General features: G+C 33.3%; 1 protein-coding gene across 2 annotated transcripts in view; it reads left to right on the forward strand.

The window, feature by feature from the left end:
* The window catches only part of LOC145973901 (uncharacterized), a 163597-nt gene that overhangs the window by 12541 nt on the left and 130029 nt on the right, over positions 1-21027 (forward strand). Inside the window, exon 1 of one of the 2 annotated variants that reach the window (XM_083103561.1) lies at positions 7955-8320. The exons of the other annotated variant lie outside the window; for it this stretch is intronic. The gene's annotated coding sequence lies outside the window, so the exon portion shown is untranslated. Of the gene's footprint in view, positions 1-7954; positions 8321-21027 lie in introns of those variants that run through there. 2 annotated transcript variants of the gene reach the window in all.

Below are 21027 nucleotides of genomic sequence, written 5' to 3' on the forward strand. Positions count from 1 at the left end.
TCGGCGCATTCAAACCAGATTCGATAAATCAGATCGTAAATTAGCATAAAGCAATTTATATGCGATTTTGAAATGCTATGAACTACCATTATTTTTATAAAAACTGCACATAATCTTTTATTCAGTGTCTCCACGCTATCAACATTTGATTCTTATACATTATTTTGCAATCACAAAAAGTTGACAATCAATGTGTTTGTAATAGAAACATTCGTGCTTTATTCATGACATCATTGGAAACGTACACAATTTGTGTAACAAGAATGGTAATTCTGCATGCGTGTTAAAAGTAGATAACTTCCAATTGTGATATAAAATCGGCATTTAAACATCGAAATACCGACGACCTGTAAAGTGTAACCAATTTTTAAATTGATTATGTCAAAACGTCATCAAGTATGATAAGCGAAAACACGAAATTTGTTAACTCACTTTTCATCAAAAATATAAATAATTTTTTTTTTAATTCTAAATTTTAGCAAATAATTTTTCTCATCTTTAATATCAATCATACAATAAGAATTGAAAGCAACAAGACTATTTCTATTGCAATTTAACAGTTATTATATTTTTTCGCTCGATAGTAATTAAATAAATGTGTAATAATTTATATATTTTTTTTTTTACTTTTTTGTCGCTTACTATGCTTGATGATAATGTATCAAACGTAGATATGATGACTATATCTTCTCTTAATCCTTTTCATATATTATTATTCAGTTAATCAGTTTTATCGATTATATTACATATAAAAATTATATTACCATTTTTAGCATGAATCAACTTTAATAGGACGATCAACGAAAGTAATATGCGGTAATGTTATCTAGGGATAATTACAAATAGAAAGGCAATGTTAGAGAAAGAAGCACAAAATGTTATTCTTTCAGGAGCCTGATAATATCTCGTAGAATTTAAACGACTGAATTATCATAAAAATATCACATCCTTGCGATCGTTATATTTAAGGGACCCAATTCTTGTTTCTCGTAATTTTCAATTTCGTGACGATATCGAGCTCACGCCATCCGCGTCGCGTGTCATCACATCACCGCTATTGTCATCATCGGTATAGTGTTTATATTATCTCTGTATAGAGAGAGAAAAAGAAAGAGAGAGGGAGAGAATGTGTGAAGCGTCATTAATTAAACATTAACCGATGCTATAATAAAGGAAATGAAATAATTATTACTATATATATATGTACATACGTGATGCGAAGAGTGGAAAGAAGGATTGCGGTGAGCCGGAGAAAGGGGGAGAATAGAAAACATTTCTCGCCGCCATTGTAGGTCATCGCGATCATTATTATACGATTACGACAATTATTATTATTGTAATCGCTATTATCCTATTATTGTAACTATTATTATTATTGTCATTGAATATTATTAGCAAGCGTTATTATCGTTCTGGCGAGTCGCGGTTCGGAGTGACGACACAGAGATTTAATCGATAGTATGTAAAAGAGTGCAAAAGAGAGCGAACAATAAACCAAAGAATGTACGCAGAACGAACAGCGATATGAAATTGTGAAAACGCGCGTAAAAAAATAGAGACGCGAAATTTGAGGAGAGGAAAGAATTTGTTTTAAATAAACAACGAATCACCGAGAGAAAGAGAGAGAGAGAGATTTCTACATTCTTGACATGCCGATCTCTCTATCTATCTGTTTGTCTATCAGTCTGTTCGTCTGTCTGTCTGTCTGTCCGTCTGTCTGTCTGTCTGTCTGTCTGTCTGTCTGTCTGCCTGTCTGTTCCTTGTGCGTTTGTGTCCGTTGTGTCTCAGAAACGAGTGCCACCTGCCCAACGTGCGTCCATTATGTTTCTTCTTAATTTTGTTGCCGTTGCACCTAGTATATCAGCATTCCCTCGTCCGGAAGACTTCCGGTCGTTGAAGACATCCGCCGGCGAACATTTGCAATTGCGCCGACAAATCGTGATTATCATTCATTCATTCGATGACATGTGGCGAGCACTCGAATAATTCGGTATTCGAATATCTGAAAATTTGAATGTGTGTGTGTGCGCGCGCACACATATTCGTGATTTGTACATATTTAATAACGATCAATCAAATCGGTTCCCTCGTCTTCTATTCACTCGATATTCGAATACTCGAATTTAACCCTTCGAACGTCACATCAAATTGCGGCTTCACAAATACAGGGACACAGGATAACATTGTTTCCCAAGATGAAAAAATATACATACACGCGTTTTTATTTGTCTTATTTAAAGAAAAAAATAGTTAAAATAACTCAATCAATATTTTTGTAGCGTTCGATCATCACAAAGAGAATCGATACATAATTTTACTTAGCGCTAATATTGAGAATCCTTTTTGTAGCGCAAACTATATATTAAATATGTTCGATTAATTCGGTATTATGGCGTATATACAAATTATAATATCTAAATAGATTTTTATTTGTTCTTCAATCAAATTATGATAGTCGAATCGCTCGATATTTGTGGATATCGCGTAAATGCTATTGTTTAGAATAGCCATAGTGATGGCAAATCTTCATGCGATTCACTCTCTTTGCCGTATGTTATCCCGGTATCGATTTATCGCGTTCACATCGAGATATTCGGATTATCCGCATCGATTATTCGGATATTCCATTAATTCGAGTAATTTCGAATAGTTCTCTCTAATCAGCGCGATTATTATGCCGCGTATGATTCGAGTCCCCGCGAGCCTCGATGCCACCGATACATATGATAGACTGTGTATAGTAACTTTTACGACTTTTTTTATACACACACACATACACATATACATACACATCCAATTTAGCGGTAATGATGCCTAGTCGATGTGCCGGATCGTGATGTATTAGCGGTGAAATGGCAGGATTGCAACACACGCGGCAGCAACAACGTTATTCCTCGTCCGCCGATCTTTGCATTTGGTAATTAATGCAACGTTGTGGAATGGAACTTTGCATGGCATTAAAAAGTATGAGGTTCCGTGAAAAAAGCAATGAGAAGTTGCGTCCGGTAAGATTTTAATGAATCTATAGATCGTTCTATAAACTTTTCAACAAATAGAAATATATCTTTATCTTATTTTTAAATTATAATTATCAATTTAAAAAACTAGGAAAAAAATCATCATCATGAAATTTGATGTGATATCGCAATATTTTTAAATAATAAGATTAAGTGTCATTATTTTGTAATAATTTTATTAAATTTCATTTTAAAGCTGAGGTAATAAAAATTAATGATTTTTTAATAATTTACGATAATTTTAAATCTCTTTTGTAGACGAGAAATATTATCGAGAAATATCAAACTTATCGTAGCACATATGCACAATTATCTCTATACTTTATTCATTTTACAAAATCAAAGGAAACGTGAAACGTTGAAAGCTAAAATTCAAAGTTTCTAATTTCCAATTTAACTTCAAACTAACACGATGGTAGATGCAGTTGGCACGGTAAATTCAGAAATGCTCCGGTGTAATAAATGAGTAAGAATTTCCAAGTTCTTATCGCGTTCGTCGAGAATAACGAAATGAGTTTCGTATCTTCGTCGCGAGTCGAGAATTTAAATGAGAGAAAACGCGACAGAGGGAATACGAGTCTACCGTTAATTCTCCTCGACGCCGATCGGCTTCGATGAGATCGTTGCTGCCTTGAAAGAGTCGTCGTCCGATTCGCCGACGTATGATTCGTGCGAGGATTTCATTCAGGATTTATTCGCGATACCTGCGATTTCACGAATGTCGCTCGTATACGTATGCACATCCGGCGCAACGACGAGGCTCGCGGGGACTTAAACGCGGCATCGGAAATGCAGTTCGCGCGCGTGCAAACACGCGTATGTATGTACATACACACACACACACACACGCATGCACGCGTGTGGATACGCTCTCGCACGTTTGTTCCTTCATTGTGTTCCCGCGCATTTCTTCCGTCGCTTCGTCACGAAACGCACACGCCGTCTCGCGCAACGCATTTCGAGTTTGTTCGAATTCGCGAGGTCGCTTCGACGGGCAAATGGCACTTAAATCCGTCTATAATTCCTCACGTAGTTCCGCTCCCGATGAAACATTAAAATAAGGGGGATAAGGAATATATTCGAGGGGCTGGGCGAGGGAGAGAATTAAAGGACAGGGAGAGAACGTGAGAAACCGAGGGAGCTTTTTGACAGTAGGAACGTACGAAAGGGAAGAATGATGAGACGAGAGAAAGAGAGAAAGAAAGAGAGAGAGAGAGAGAGAGAGAAAGCGGAAGCAGAGACGCTATATGTGTAAAATATTAATTATCTACACAAGAAGCCATTACACACACTCTAACGGGAAGAAAGAGGAAAGAAAACACACGAACACATTATGTATGGATAAACTAAACTAATCTATTTATAAGCTAACGTCTACACTCTACACAACTATCCAACGTATGTAAAACGATTGAAATAACGAACGGTTAAAATTATTGTTTAAAAAATAATAAACGTATTGAAAAAAAAAAAGAAGAGGAGTCGTCTCTCTCGACGTCATCTGTCGAGTTCTAGTTTCGCCTTGTAGTATTATACGTGTATTCTCTCTGCCCTCGTGTAAAAAAAATCACTTTCCCGAAAATCTGCGCGTACATCCATCAAACGCCCGGAAACTCGGCACCTGCTTGTCATCACGTCTCTCTTCTCGGACGGATCCCCGTTTGGCAAATTTTATTGGTAAGGCACTTTGCGAGGAGAAAAAAAGAAAGAAGGAGAGAAAGGGTGAAATGATGGCTTATAGAGCGAGGCGCGATGAATGATAAATGAATTTTGACCGCTTTAGAAGAAAGTGTTCGGCGAACACAAGTGAATTATCCAATTATTTGGCGTTGTAGAAACTTCTTTCTATAAACTTCTTCCTTTCTCAACGCGAAGTTGATGGCGCTCGTTAATTTTGTCTAACGGCGACGTGCTTCTCCGCTTTTGTTGTCAAGCTGAAAACTTCTGATAAGAGAAATACTGTCTTCCTATCCTACCTAACTTCTTAATTGCACGCAACGTAATATCATTACCCACCGGGGCTCTACTCTCTACGGATATATTTTTTTTCTCACTAGCACATCAAGTTCCTTTTCAAAGTTCGTGCGTGCATTCTCATGTTTACGTCATATTCCTTCGGTAGATGCTACAAACCGTCCGTTATTATTTATTTTCCTCTCTTTACAGCGTATATGTATTTTTCTTTATTAAATTAGGAAAATAGCCACCTTCTCGTTATTTTAGCGGAAAGAGTGGGCGTTTTTGTTTTACGGCGAAAGTCGAGAATAAGAAAAGAAGAAAAAGGATACTCGTGGTCGCACGAAATGGAGAAGATGCAGGAAAGTATAAATCCACATCAGTATCTCAAGAATTAATTGCGACGTGAGCATATAAAGAACCATTAAGGTGCTCTCCCTCGAGAAACAGAGATTAGTGTCACGGATAATAAATTCTGGTTAATTAGAATCAAGTCGTCGCGTTGGAAGTTCCTCTTCATTGAGATGGAACGGAATTCATACACTGCACTATTTAAAATCGCGTAGAGAAGCAACTTTATATCGATCAATGTAATAAAACAAAGAAGCAATTACCGTGGTAAACTTTGAAACAATGCGTCTTGACAAGAAACTAAAGTTTAAGGTTCATCTATGTTGAAGACATCAGCTTTTCTACTAACGGAAGAAGAATTAATAATCGCTTATTAAATTAAGTTGTGAATGTAACGCAGTTTTTAATTAATGACTACATGAAAGAGCTAATTGCTAAATCCTAGATTGAATCAAGAAATAGTTTATTTAACTATTTAACTAGATCGAATATATCTATTAAATATCACGAATTCTCATTAAAAATTCCTCGTTTCAATCCATTATCGCAAAAAAATTGATAAAGCTGAAATAATATGTAAGCATTGTTTATTAATTAATGTATGCTCTCAGCTTTCATAACAAATGCAACATTTTACAATTATTAAATTGTCATTTTTATGATTTTAATAAAAATAATTAATAAAATGTCATTTTTTTAAATTTATAAAGTCGTGTTAAAATTGTGATATACTGATACTTGAAAGAACTATTTTAATATGGATTTTGAGTAATTTACAAATTCAATCATATTTCAAATTTGTAGAGCGTCAATAGAAAAAGTATTAAAAATTTTATAAATGTAATGATTTTAATTGTGATCATTTAGTTTAAGAATCCTATTATATATTAGTTTGAGAGGTGTATCGATCTATAATTATATCTACTTTCATTATCTTACAGGATTATTAAGTTTATTTTTATTTTATAATTGAAAATAACATTTAAAAAATCCCAGAAAATTTGCTCAAACATACATCTAGTTAGTTTTTTATCTTCAAAAAGGAATTATAAATAGCATTTTTGCTCGTATATTAAATAGATTAAAATAGATATTAAAATAGATATTATTTCTTTTCATGATTAACGAGCATAAACACCGTAGCATGTTTACATTAGAGAAACAATGAAGGAGACTTGATTCAGGAATATTACTACGTTTGTAAGAATGACAACAAAGCATATAAATAATAATCACAGTCTAGAAAATTCGTCAGAAAATTGGACGATCTTTCTATAACATATAACACGCTTTTATTTACACTCGGTAGCCTTGTCATCATTTGCACAATGACACTCAAGTAAAAAGGTAGACACTAAACATATGCACAATTATTTTCAATAATTATTAAATATAATTTAAGTATAATATTAATAATTTAAATATAATAAATATGATAATTTAAATATAATAAACAGTGATAAGATTTCATTAAAAATTATTGAATATCTTCAATAAAAATACACTTTACTCTTCAAGTTTATATTTTATTTATATACACATATACATAATTATGTCAATAAAATTTTATTGAAAAATCAATAATATAGTATATATCAATAGTATAGTATATTTGCAAGACGTAACTTTAACTTTTTTATATTTATTTTAAATTGCTAGGAGAAACTCCCATACATATGTAGATTGAAATACGTATATACATATAATAGATATTCAAAGTCAGAATTAAATGCATACTTTACATTTCTTTACTCTTATAATATGATATGATAAACCAGCAAAAAATAAACAAGATTCTCGATCAAACAGATATTTCTTTAATAAAATATGTTACTATGAATTTACATTATATATAATATTATATATAATATAAGATACATTTTAAAATATTATTGATTGATGCAGGCATATAATTAATTTTTTTCAGTGAGATTTTATTATTGCAATATTATATTTATAACTGAAATCATTGGTTACTAATGATAATGCATTAATTTTATTTAAAAGAGTAATGATGCACAAATCATAGAATTCCAATTAAAATAACATTTCAACCATTAATTATTTTAATTAACTTAAAACTCGAAAAAGAATTCCGGGTGAATTTACGTGTTTTCTGCGTCAAATATATTTCGTAGTGATAACAAGTTAAACGTGTTGTACTAAGTTCGACCTTAAACGTAACAACCTTGGCCGCGTGAATGACAACAAATCTAGCGCGCTATCGTTTATACTCTCTAATTTTGGTGTCATTTACGCGGCGGGACTCGAGCGGAAAGGTAGTGATGTGAATTGTTCTGTGCGTCGTTGTATTATCTTCGGCTTCACGATCAAGCTTTATTACTTTTACAATTAGCGTTCATCAGCTCGCGAAATTGATTAATTTCTGTTATAAATAAACAAATAAATAAATATCGCGACAATTATTTGTCACAACATATACATATTTCGCAATATATTTATATAAAATAGGAGTAAATATTAGTAATTCTTTCTCTCTCGATATAAGAATTTTATCGGTTTTATAAAACTCATATATCTTGATTATGTATTTTAAGACGTAGAATATGACAGTGCATTTTTATATAAATTAAATGTTTGTATATACATACATATATATTGCAGTCAAATATTTAATTTATATAAAAAAGCACTGTCAATGTGACGTCAGGGCAATATCAGTCCGACGTCAATGATCAGTATCAGATATAGCATCCGGCAGAGGTCGTAGGAAGTGGCGCGTGAAGTTGTGTCATAAACGGGACGTTTGCCTTGTGTTACCGCGTTTCCGCGTTGTTTTCCTATTCCGATAATAAATCGTCGGAATGCATCAATGTCGGGAGTGCAAAGTGAAAGCGATGTTATATTTTGCTGATTAGTGCGCGAGTGATCGTGCGTAATTAATCGTGTTTTCTCGCGTGTGTGTCATGAAGAAAATCAGCGAAGGAAGGAGACAGGCAGCCGGAAGCGACATATCAAACGATGACATCTATGAGGTAAGCAATTTATAACCTATTTAATTTACTATTTGTTATTTGTAAAATAATTGCTTGTATCTCTGCAATAGTGGATGATGTTATATTGTATAAAATATAAAATGTGATGATGTTTCATTATATAAAATATAAATTGTGTATAACGATATACTGGATTTTGATTTTGAAACATTTAAATATTTATTCAAATGTCTAAAATAAAAAAAAATATATATATATTATTGTTCCTTAAGTTTATTTTAGTTTAAATATTTGAATTTTATTTTGAAATACTTACACCTTGTCAAACTATTGCTGAGATTTTGAACAAAATTATTTTATTGATCCTTCCATTACTTCCAGTCATTAAAAATTGATTAGGTTATGAAGGATAATTATTCATAAATGATTCAAAATTAGTCAAATTTTTTGAAAGATATAATTGATTTCTTCCAAATTTAGAAACATATGTCGACCTGTTTTGATTAATTTTCCATTTAAAAAGAGAAGAAAATATTAAATGTATATATCAAGAAATATAACGCAACAATGTGTTATATAAATAATATTATCTTTTCTTCCGAAGAAACTTTTTCTACAATATATTTTAAAATCGGCTCTTCATTGAATGGTAAAGCTTCAGGAAGCGAAACCTTTCGCTTGCATGCGTGAAATTCGGCAGAAATTTCGTCATGTAGACATTAATATCCTCTCTCCTGCGCGTGACGCGCGCAAAAATTTATATCAGCCGCAAAAATACATATACGGTAATGTACGAAAGCGAACTACACAAAGTTACAAATGTCGTGGAGATATTCCACCGCGTAAAACGGCGGTTCCTCTCAAGATTTATTCCGCTGCGTGTCTGTTTTAACAATATCGGTCAATTTTCGTCTCAAAACCAAACAATGTCCCGCGATAGCGACACATCTTGAATATTATCGAGATTAAAATACGCGGCATAATTTTCGCGTAATTTCAGACGGATGAAAAAACTACATAATTCATATTTACATTAATTTTTTTCCGTGTACATTTAGTGTAACTTGACAGATATTTACGGCTTCTATTCTAATCGATTTTTAGAACGTCACGTAAAAGAAAAAGATGTCTATAAATTTTATTTGTGGCAAAACTTGTATATGTTTGATTAATCTTCTGTCGATATAACTGTAACTCTTGTCAACATTTTTATCTGATTTTTATTATCAACGATAGTCACTCTTATTCGAATCGTATTGAATTCAATGGCGAGTTTGAAACATTCGGCATTGGTAAAAATCGGAAAAACGACACGAATTTATTTCGAGGAAATTGCCTGTTGTCAATAGAAACGTACTCAAAGCACAAAGACGGTATATTCGTCTGTTCGTCCAGCTTATTTGTAATTGGTTTCGAAAAATAAAATTGTCGAATTACAAAATACAAATTGAAATTTTTGAAGTTTTTCGTTAGATTTTTATATTTCTATTTAAATACATTTATTTTTATATTCTATGATGCTTCTCTGGATAAATACGAGCAAAGTATGTTCTTTTTACTTCAATTATATGCGTCAATATGCATAGCTGATGCAGTTGTTGTATCTACGCGACCAGCAAGAAATTTCTATAACAGATAAAGTTACCGCTGAGTTTTAATGGCTTCGTAAAAGCAATTAGCTGGAAGTTATTTTAATAGCGCTTAACTTTTCTTAAAAATGATAAAAATTGCATCAGTGCTTGATGATGGCTCGTATTGACTGAAATATTTTCACTTAACGTTTTCTAGTAAACGAGAAAAGTCAATCTTTACTTAGTTTATTCTATTTATAAAAATGGCAATTTATATTAAGTACTACGCTAACAAAAGTTACAGTTATGGGGAGATTTTTCCGGTTGATGCGAATATCGTTAGAAATCATACACACGCGTGTTGCCTCAATCGAGATGGAAGGCACTCAAAAGTCGAGGTAACGTAAAAACGTTTCAACGGACGGTTTTCCCTTTTCTCCTCTTCGAGTGCCATTCTAACATATCTTCGCTCGAGGACCTTTGTCGTGTATCTCGAGGACCTCGGCTATCCGCCGCATTGTGTCGCGGATTTTCCGCCCCCCCATCTCGAAAGATACCTCGCGCGATTTATGACTGTCGAAACTCGCGTCTTTGCCAGGATCATCCTTCGCTTGACAGTCCTATTCAATAATTCAACGTTCTTCCAATAAGTGATAATGCGTTATTATATGAAACGAATAGGAAGCGGTTGTAAATATAAAAATATTTAATGAGAGTTTTATTTTATAGAACTTCTCTGAGAGTGGATTTTATCGAATATTTTCAATGTGTAGCAATTTGAGAAGCAAATATCTTTCTCATAATTTCGCATTTAAATCCATATCTGTTTTTGAATAAGAAAGATGGAGTAATAAAAACTCTGACATAATGAAAATTCTGAATCAATTTTGACTAGAAATTTTTTTCATACATGGCAGAATAAAATTTTAATGGATTTTAGAATTGTATATACATTTCATTTTTAAATATTTTTTCTTCTTAATGTTACTTATGATAATTAAAAAAAAAATATTATTTTAAATAAAAGAGTATTTTTATATAATGCATACATAAAATATTTGTTTTGATTATCAAATCATTCTATAAAAAACATTCTTAAGATGTAAGCTATGGATCCGTTGGTGCAAAGTTAATATAGAATTATATTCTATGTATCTTATAATTCTCTCTAAAATTGTATTTAAATAAAGAAAATTTAATAATTTTCAGATCTCTAAAAAAATTCTTTAAACATTTTTTTGAATAAATTATATATAAATAATATGTAATTATTAATTCTATAAGATATGTATATTTTATTTAATAACGTGTATTTAATAATGTATAATTTACTTAATAATCAAGAATATACATTTATTCGTGTAAATTCTTTTTAAAGTTTTAAAAAGAGAGAGATAATATCAAATCAAGTTTTATATCTCTTTTTATTTTAATGAGATAAAATATTTAATTAAAAATATAATAAAAAATAAATCGAAGATAAAACAGAGCTTACTCATTCTCATGTCCTGTTATTAAATCAACAAAAAATAAGGAGCTCATACGCACATATAAATATAATATAATCATGCAATAATACTTCTTTAACCGTGAATTATTTCCCCTCGTTTTGCTACCCTTTATATACATCGACATTTTTATTGCTTCGCGATCCCGCGTTAGGGACTATTTCAGTCAACGCAAGGGACAAAAAGAGAATTGAAGCCATTGGTTTCTTTCGGTGTCTCCTTCTTTCGCGAGACTCGACGACGACGCAATATCCTTTCGCGTAGCATTCCTGTCGGGCTTTCTTGCTCGTTTCGGATAGATTGGCTCCCGGCACGTATTCGAATTTTCCATGCCGAATCGCCCGAGACTTCTCTTACAGGAATTTCCACCTCCCCCGTCCCGCCCTCTGTTCTTCCTCTTTCGTTATAGACGGAGTGAGGTATGCAGGTCGGACTATCGGGAAACTTCCGTTTCGAAAACTTCGCTTACACGTGATGCGCATGTTTGTGTGAGCATCAGAAGGATTAGATTATTAATATTAAATGTGAGAATCTCATCTCTAATACCGCGATATTAATATCTTAATTGCGCAATTTTTCTTTCCTCTGAAAATGGAAAGAGGCAAATAATCCCTCATTTAACATTTTAATTATGGGATGATAATAAGTTTTCGTAGGTTTTCATATAAACACAAAGTGCGTTGATCTCATATAAAAAAGAGGACCACGTATCTTCAGAAATGTATTATTGATAGATCCTTGGAATAAGCTCGTGCGTTCTCATTTTTGAGATGTATATGGTGAGCGGAAAATATATCGAACTACGGAATGGGTAAACTTAGATAGAGAGAAGTTTAACGTCTCTCGTTGCGGTACCGATGTTATTTCTAAAATTTTCTCGTGCGTTATACGCGGTAGAGTATTGAATGTTCAAGTAAATAAATGGAAAGAATGTATGTAATTCGTGGTTCTCGATATCCGCGAAATTGCTCGCTATTGTCGCAATTTTCCACTATCGTATATTGAACAACAAAGTTCGCTATTGTTTGTAAATGCATTTTGAGATTTTCTTGGATAATGCGTTTTCTTCGAGCTGCATTGTTTGATAAAGAAGCTGCGAATATAAGATATGAAGTTGTATATTGTGTGAAATTGACGTAGAAAAATCTCGCATCCTTCTTTAAGTTAAAATAACTTTTTAACAGATTTTCTAAAATGGTCTTCCAACAGGCCACTCTTCCACGTTGCTATAACTTTCTAAGTTCTTTAATTAAAGATTTCTTGCTAAAGATAGAGCGTTAAAGTTCCATGTCTAGTATTACCGGCGAAAGCGTTAACAAGAGCGAAAGATGAGCCTCGTTTATACCGTAAAATAATTTTGTCTGTTCCACAAAGTTGACAAAAGAGGAGCGATCATAAAACTTTGTCCATCTACGAGGAAAATGAGTTTTCTATAGGATTTCAATTAACAAAGGGAATCACACGCAACGCATCCGTCGTAAATTTACAAAGAAAAAAAAATCAAAGTGTTCTTTCTCTCATCTACAGTTCTTCGAAAATAACCTGAACACGCGAATCTTTCAATGGCGGTTCGATTTTCTTTGTACGCATTTTTTGTATATGTAAGAAACAGATTTTTAAAATTGTTTTCCAAGTTCTGCCAGTACTATTTCGTTGATATTTTAAATATTAAAGCATTAAAGTCCTTTTAAAAAAATAGATTAGCTCTTCAGTGTATAATTTTTTTCAATAATACTTTTTTTATAATTTTTTTCATATCTTGCTAAACGAGTAAAACATTTTATCAGTATAAATATTAAATAATTAGTAATATTATATTATGTTACAATATAGTAATATTATATATTACAATATAAATATATATAAAATGAAAGAAAATAATAATAGGATGAACAAATCAAAATATATAAAAGGGCGAAATGATAGATTAATGGAATAGATAAATGGAGTTTGATACCGATAGCTGCACTTAAAATGAAGTGCATTTTAGAACCTCGATATTTTTCTAGCGCTTACTATCGGCTTACCGTCGAACACAAGTGAGACTAAATAAGTATCCTCATTCTCGTTTTTTATCCCGTATAATGCACTCGTACATAATCCGCAATAAAGCGGCTATTCCTCAATCAGAAGGAAATCTTCTCAAAGTCGCAGATAGCCACTGGGAATCCCATTATTGTTATCTGCTGAGGCAAAGGGAGAATCGTTCCTTGGCATGGCAAGTTCGCGATATTCATCTGCAATCTCTCCCGTATATATAGTACTGTGCTGAAAGAAATTAATAATCTGCCTTTTGTCATCGTGCGATCGCAGTTTTATTATGAAGAATGCAGGCTCCTTCGAGCGACGTAATTATAGCGAAAATGCAGCGATGGCGGAGTAGTTTCGGTTTTCGCGGAAAATTCTATATCTCTCCCTTTTCCTCCTTTGGTCCACCTTCTTTCTCCATTATACCCACTTTGACTGCGGATGCGTTTCCAGTCGAGGATATAAGACCGCTGCCCAGCTACGCTAGAAGTTTGTCCTCGTCTGATATCGCGGTGAACCGAACAGGAATCCCGGATGCGTGTGGTATTCCTGTGTGAGCTTAGATACAGCAGAGGGCTTAACGTGCCAGCGAAATGTCATTGTTAATGGATCGAGCTCGAATTTCCTGGGAAAGTGGAAACCAACGCGACACGGTAGACGAGATGTAATTTCATTATTAATCTTGTTGCTCGCGAGGGGGGAGGGGGAGAAATCACGACATACGACGATGTATTTCGAAGCCTTCTCCGGCAGCTTGAATCGTGCTTTAATCTTCAATTGGTCCCTTCTGACTTCACACTCGGATTATAATTAGAGATTGAACTATTCTTTCCTTAAACGTTCATGACGTTAGATCGTTGTAACAATAGATAATTAAATGCAGTCCGAGTTTATGTGTAACGAGTACAAGTTGCTTATCGAGAAAGAATTTGTTCGAAATTAATTTAATCGTCCGAAATAATTTCGCGAAATAGAATATCGTGTAAAATATTTTTATGCTGAAATAGCGTGTGCATTCAAGATTCTTCGAATTAAAATAAATCTTACACACAATCTATCTATGTAGGCCGATTGACGTGAAGAAATTCGATAACGTCATTCGCGAAACGGCCCGTACAAACGATAACGTATCGAGACGAAAAGGGAAAAGGGCGTTTGGAAGAGGAAGTTTCGCCACGTTTCAGGACAGGGCGTATCACTTACGGCAGCCGAAACTGCCGTTGAAGGCAATCGAGGACGTCTCCGGGAGGCTACACGAAGAGGCGCGTCTCGCGACAAATTAAGTTAATCGGAAGGAACCAATTTTTCTTCGGGAAGTACTGCGGCAGTACTTGCGGACGACGCGATGCCTTCCTGAATCAATACTTCACTCGTCGCGAGAGAAGCCTCGGTTGCAACGCCGCAAAGCGGCTTAGCGTCACTTCGACATCACTTCATATTTATGATGTTAAGAGCGCCTTTCTTCTCGTCTATTTTAGCAAACAGGCTTAACGAGAGTCACTATTTTTTTTAAACTTAACTTTATTAAACGTTTGTAATATCTCTCAAGTTATAATTAACGGTGTAAGCTCGAGATATATTAACAGATTTCGCCATACGAAGTAACTTATGTGATACTTTGGCGACATATGCTAAAGTAAATATAATAATATTGGGATTAATTAGTTCGTATTTTACAAATTTTTGACGATATTGAGACATATATATATATTATTTTAATTCTTATCTTATTAATAAATGGAAGAGTAGGGAATAGGAAAAATAAATGGCAAATCGCTTGAGATAAATATAAAATATGTCGATAAGATTTCGATGTAGTTCTATATTAGGGATATAACTCAAAAATTGGCGCGACTTACTTTCGCATTCGCCTTGCGCAAATGTCTCGCCTGAATACGATGACATATTTTATGCGCTATCACCGACAGTGAAACTTTTCGTTGGATTTTTATCAAATGCTACTGCGGATACTTAAAAAAGTTTCGGTCATAATTAACCCTTTTAACGGAAACCCGAGAAACTTCGACCACGTAAAAGTCGTCGCATTGAATTATGTCGCGCGATGAACGACAAACATTATCAGGATTCTTCATTCGGACTGCATTCATATCGCCATGCTTTACGATCCTAGTCGATAATAAACCGATAGATTCTTAAGTTTTAGAAAAAGAGAAGAATTTATATCGCGGCACTATTAAGTATTGCTAGTCGTATCGCTAAATAATTACAACTTATTCAGGATCAACCTCTTTAGTATTAAGAAATTTTAATAATTGTTAATATAATTAAATATGTGATTTTCTGATAGGAAAGGCTACAGACATTTTCTGCAATTATTTTTTAAAATATTCTCTTTATAAAAAATGTGATAAGATAATTGAGATGTGATCGTTTCAAATTAAACGACATCAAAACGAAAAATAAATTATATAAGTTACTTTAACAAATGACTTAAATATATCGACATCTACGTGTTTGAATATTACATTTATACAAGTCCGATAAGAAAGAATATCGCACATGATAGGATGCATTAAAAGAAACAATTTTTCACAAAAAAATGTGATATACGCTCATTTCAATTATCTATTCATGAATGTCAAATAAATATGTACGCATATTATTTTAATAACAATTCTCTTGCATTACAAATTTACTAAAACTACACAAAATATATCAAATGTATTTAAAGACGTATCGTGTAAAAATTTTTGATCTGATCAAGAATAATTTTATTAGAATTAAATGTGATTTTTCCGCAACAGAATTTACGGAAACAGGTATTTATTTCCATAAGAGCGATTCTCCCGCCAGAGCTCGTGTTATTTTTATAGCGAGGCCCGTAAGGCTGCAAAAAGTTGAAAAAGAATCGTGTTTTTCTATTCGACAAGCGTCTCTCATTTTGCATGGAAAACGTCGCGTACGGGGTAGCTTACGGTTGCATCGCGTGTCCCACGAGATGTGTCGTCGTCGTCGCAATTTTAACGTCGACCGCGAAACTGGCGACTTCGGATACTCGCGGTCGCGATGGCACACAGGAGATGTATCCTTTACTAGGCTTTTATAACCTACCGGATAATTCGCGCGGCGGGAATCGCCATAGAATCATACGACGGTGTCGTAGTCAAACGGAGGGTTGTTATAAGCGGCCTATACACACCACCACGCCCGGTTCTGGCCCGCGAACTAGGGCGGTGCCGTCGCGCCGCGCGGAATCGATATCTGTTCCCTCTTACCGGATTTTATTCAATGGCAAAAAAGAGGGAGTGAGAAGGAGAGTAAAAGAGAGAGAGAGAGATGTCGGGATCAAAAATAAATTTGTGCGGTGGGCAGGAAACCGGAATTCGTTGTCGCCGGATAACTGCGAATTACCTGTAATTGATGTATTCCATTTCATGGCTGGTTACAGCGCGACTCGAATTACTAACTTAAATTCTAATTTGTGGTATAAAGCGATATTTCAGGAGATTTTTGACAAAGCGAATGGTATGGCATAAGTCTTCGTGCCTTCTCTTTTCGCGATTAAATACGCATCGATGAATATTTATAAGGGATATCTATCCCAAGCGCGTGACAAAGAAAGAAAATGGGCACGAAAGTGAATTTTTCGGTCGCTAATGCATCTTACGGATGTCACCGCTCATTAATTTTAATAAGTTCGCTGTGAAAGATAAAGCGGCCTATACCGAAAATGTAAAAATTGAATTTTACATTTTAATTGCCGTTTAAATGGCAACATTAATGCTGCTCCGTCAGTGCAATTACGCCGGCGTAATTTCCTTAAATCTAATTTTCGTTATCGCGCAGGTGCGAGAAATTAAAGCTTCTAAGGCTGTGCTAAAGTTAAAAAAGTGCAACTTTTAGAATTATATCTCATTTTCTAACTGCACGAATTGATTTTTTGCTTCATTAAGTTTATATTAAGCATATTTTGCTTCGTTAAGTATAACACTCGTCAATCTACTTGTAAATAAATTGCATTAACGCGTTTTTACATTGTTACATCATAAATGCGAATATTACAACGTAATTATTTGAATTATGGGAGCAAGATGTGTGTGATATGAAATCGATTTTTTGAGAATCTCATTTAATTCGACTTACACGCGTGTTCTAAATAATTTAATTCTCGCGCTATAATTAATTGCGGTTTTACAATCGCGTTGCTTTTACAGGATGCGTGCTTTTCATTATGGATGCACGTCGAAGTCCCTTTATCCGTGCAATGCCTAGAAAAAGGTAGGGTCGCACGTGTGATGAGGCTACCAAGATAGGTGCATCGTACCCATGTAGTGATAAAAAGCCGCGTCTTGCGACAAGAGCAAAAAGGGCATCCCTTACCGGCAAAACAAACACGACGGACGGCAATAAAATGTATAAGCAACCTTTGCGACATAAATAGGGCGAAAGAGCATCTAACGGCTTCTCCGGTCGTTCAGCCGAGTGATAACTCTCGTAAATATCTAATAACTTTATTCGCGCGCATCTCTTACTCGTCAAATTACTCCTAGAATCGTTTCAGACTAATAAAACCTTCAAATATTTTATCCAGAACTTTATTACAAGTACATGTAATACCCATAAACGCATTGAATTATTGAGATTATTAATGGCATTAACGTTATCAAGAAAGTGCCACGCAAGACCATTTTATAGCGTTGATGTAAAATGAATGAAAAATACGGAAAGCGCGTCAGCGAAAATTCCTTTTCGGAATATTTCGCATATTCATATCGCACTATGGAGAAAAATGGAAATACGTATACGCAATAATAGACATTACTTTCAGAATTATCGTACTCCATCAGGGTGGCATTATTAACGAGCCTTGCTTTTGCCTCGCAATCAATATATCGGATTTCTTCGTCAATAATATCAATAACGGCGTCACAAGAGTGTCATTATTCCCATGGAGACACTCACCGGACATTGATGTCATCGAATAAATCCAGAATCAATTTCTCCGACAAGCCTATCGCACTGATATCCGTTTAAACGAGCTAAGCAGGACAAAATAGTTACGTCATTTTTATATCGTTATTGTTGTAGCCCGAGGGTTCCTCTTCGATGAGCGAGATGTAATTTTTCATTCTTTATCCTGAAGAGCAATATTATGATGCCAGAAGCGAACATGAAAGAGAGAGTGAGAAAAACTAATCAGCGCGGAAGATTAAAGAAGTCGGATTAGCTGAAAAAGAAATAAAAGTATAAAACGTGGAAAAAAGATAACTTAAGCACTTACCTCTCCGAGCAGTATGCGTGACGAATCAAAGTGTAAAATCTAATTGCCAGGTTTAACAATGGCCGATTTAATTAAGAGTCTCTTGTGCAAAAATAATTATAAAATTTTTACTTTAAATTAAAAGTCAATATCTTGATGATATATGATGCGAATAAAGTATATATTTATATATATAAGAGAAAAAAAGAAAAGAAAGGATATATGGTTTTCTAGCAAAATTATTTTATTTAGAATCTTGTATATGAAATTTTAAATTACTACTTAAAATACTACTTAAAGTAATTACTTTCTTTGACTATGCGTGCAAAGAAAGTAGGTTTCAGTAAAATTATCATCTCTTCCACGGAAATATAAAAAATTTATGACACGTAGCAAATACAACATAAGTGCTATCTCGAGGGTACTCTCCTCTTCTTCCCTCTTCCTCCAGTTTCCATCACTCACCCTCTCTGCTACTTCTACCGGTTCTTGATGCAACATCCCATTTCGTGTCGTATCTCACCCGATCCACGTCGGCCGTGCACGATTAACCCCTTATCATATCTCCTTGTATACTTTGTAGCAACATGTTTGAAAAATGATGTCTTCTAAGTTATGGAAGTTATGGATAGAACAAACAGATAAAGAGAAAGTAAATAAAAAACAATAAATGTTTTTAAATTTATTGTACATTATATTTACATGATTTTTGATCTGGAACCCAGTGATCTGGAGCACAATCTATTATACGATTCTCTCTGAACGTTTTAATTAACTTTTGAAATTATTGTTAAAACAGAATTTATATCGCATATAAATTCGTAGTATATATTTTCTAATTGTACTTACTGTATTTTAAAGCTTTTGATATTTATATGCCATTCTGTATAAATGACTAAAAATTATCAAATACATGGGAAATAATAGGAGCATTTTGTATGTAAAGTTACGCTGTTATGCTTTAAGCATAGTTTTACCAATGCGAAATGCACGGGCTTTATTCACATTTGGATTGCTTTTGCACATATTTGAAATTTTGTGATTTATGAGTTACTCATAATTCGAGTCCTGCATTCTGCAATATCGACACTCGCTGTGCCCATAATTTACGAACATATATTAAAATGTATCAGCTTAATCAAAAAATTACTAAATACATTTGTTGCAATCACGGATATTATTTTATGTTACAATCAAAATTTACTGCCTTTGTGTCAATTTAGTTATTTTATTAGATTTGATATAAATTTAGTTATTTTATTTAGTTAATTATCAGTTATATTTCGCGTTGTGTGTGTGTGTGCATACAAAAAACACTCTTCATATATAAAAATATTTTCAAATATATTTAATATAAAATTTTTCATTTTATATGTTCTTTGGCCATATCGAAGTTCACTAATCAATTTTCAATATTTTTTTAAAGCATAAATATTACAAAAAAACTATGAATAATTAACAAAACCTGAGAAATTATATTTTAGTGGAAAAATACCATTCTCAAATATAAATATGGTAATTGGTATAAATAATATAATTGAGATATCTAATACGCGCGGCTTTTCTCTCGCATAAATCGAATTCACATTCATGATTATAATTAAAATACTTGCATTTTAATTAAAGGTTAATTTTACATATCAATTTTAATTTTACATGTCAATAATTAAATCTCTCTCTTCTATAATAAATATGTAAATAACATACATAGGTATTTATTAATCATAGAAATAGTAATTATTTTTCTCGATAATGGCATCATTGTATTTCGATCACGAAATAATATATTTCTCGCAATTTTTACTAGTCTATTAATAAATTTTAATATGTAATTTTAATATGTATTTTTACTAGTCTATTAATAAATTTTAATATGTAAATTCATCATCCACTATGCAAGAACAAAACTTCTTTTCTTTCTCCATTTAAATTTTAATGTTATTTTCATTCGTTTTTATATCGTTTCTTTGTAAACTCTTATTTTATACCATACGTGTAATTATAATTCTTTATAGTAAAAATACTTATTCTTTTGAAGTATATACCTTTAAAGTTAGTAGTTTTTACACAAGAATATACGATTCATATTTTGATCTACAATGCATAAGGATTTAAAGTATTGTGATATGGCATCGCGAAACGTAAGAAGGTTCCTGTATTCCTGTAAAACATCTTGCAATATCGATGATGTCTTCGCAAGAATGAAGCATAATACATTTCTTTGAATCCCGATGATTCTTAGGACGTTCTTTCCTTCAATTTCTTCTAGTCTGTACTCGAAATATCCTTTTATTGCTTTCGTGTTCCATGTGTTGTTAAATCTGACAAGTCCAATTAAATCGTACTATCGTACTATGATAACAACATAACAAGGAATTGTTACAGCTTGTTATGGAAAACACAACCGTAACGTCACAT

Source organism: Camponotus vicinus, unplaced genomic scaffold (genome assembly GCF_025532165.1).
Source record: "Camponotus vicinus isolate PSW18456_S1 unplaced genomic scaffold, iyCamVici1.0 SCAF_6, whole genome shotgun sequence".
Lineage (NCBI taxonomy): Eukaryota > Metazoa > Arthropoda > Insecta > Hymenoptera > Formicidae > Camponotus > Camponotus vicinus.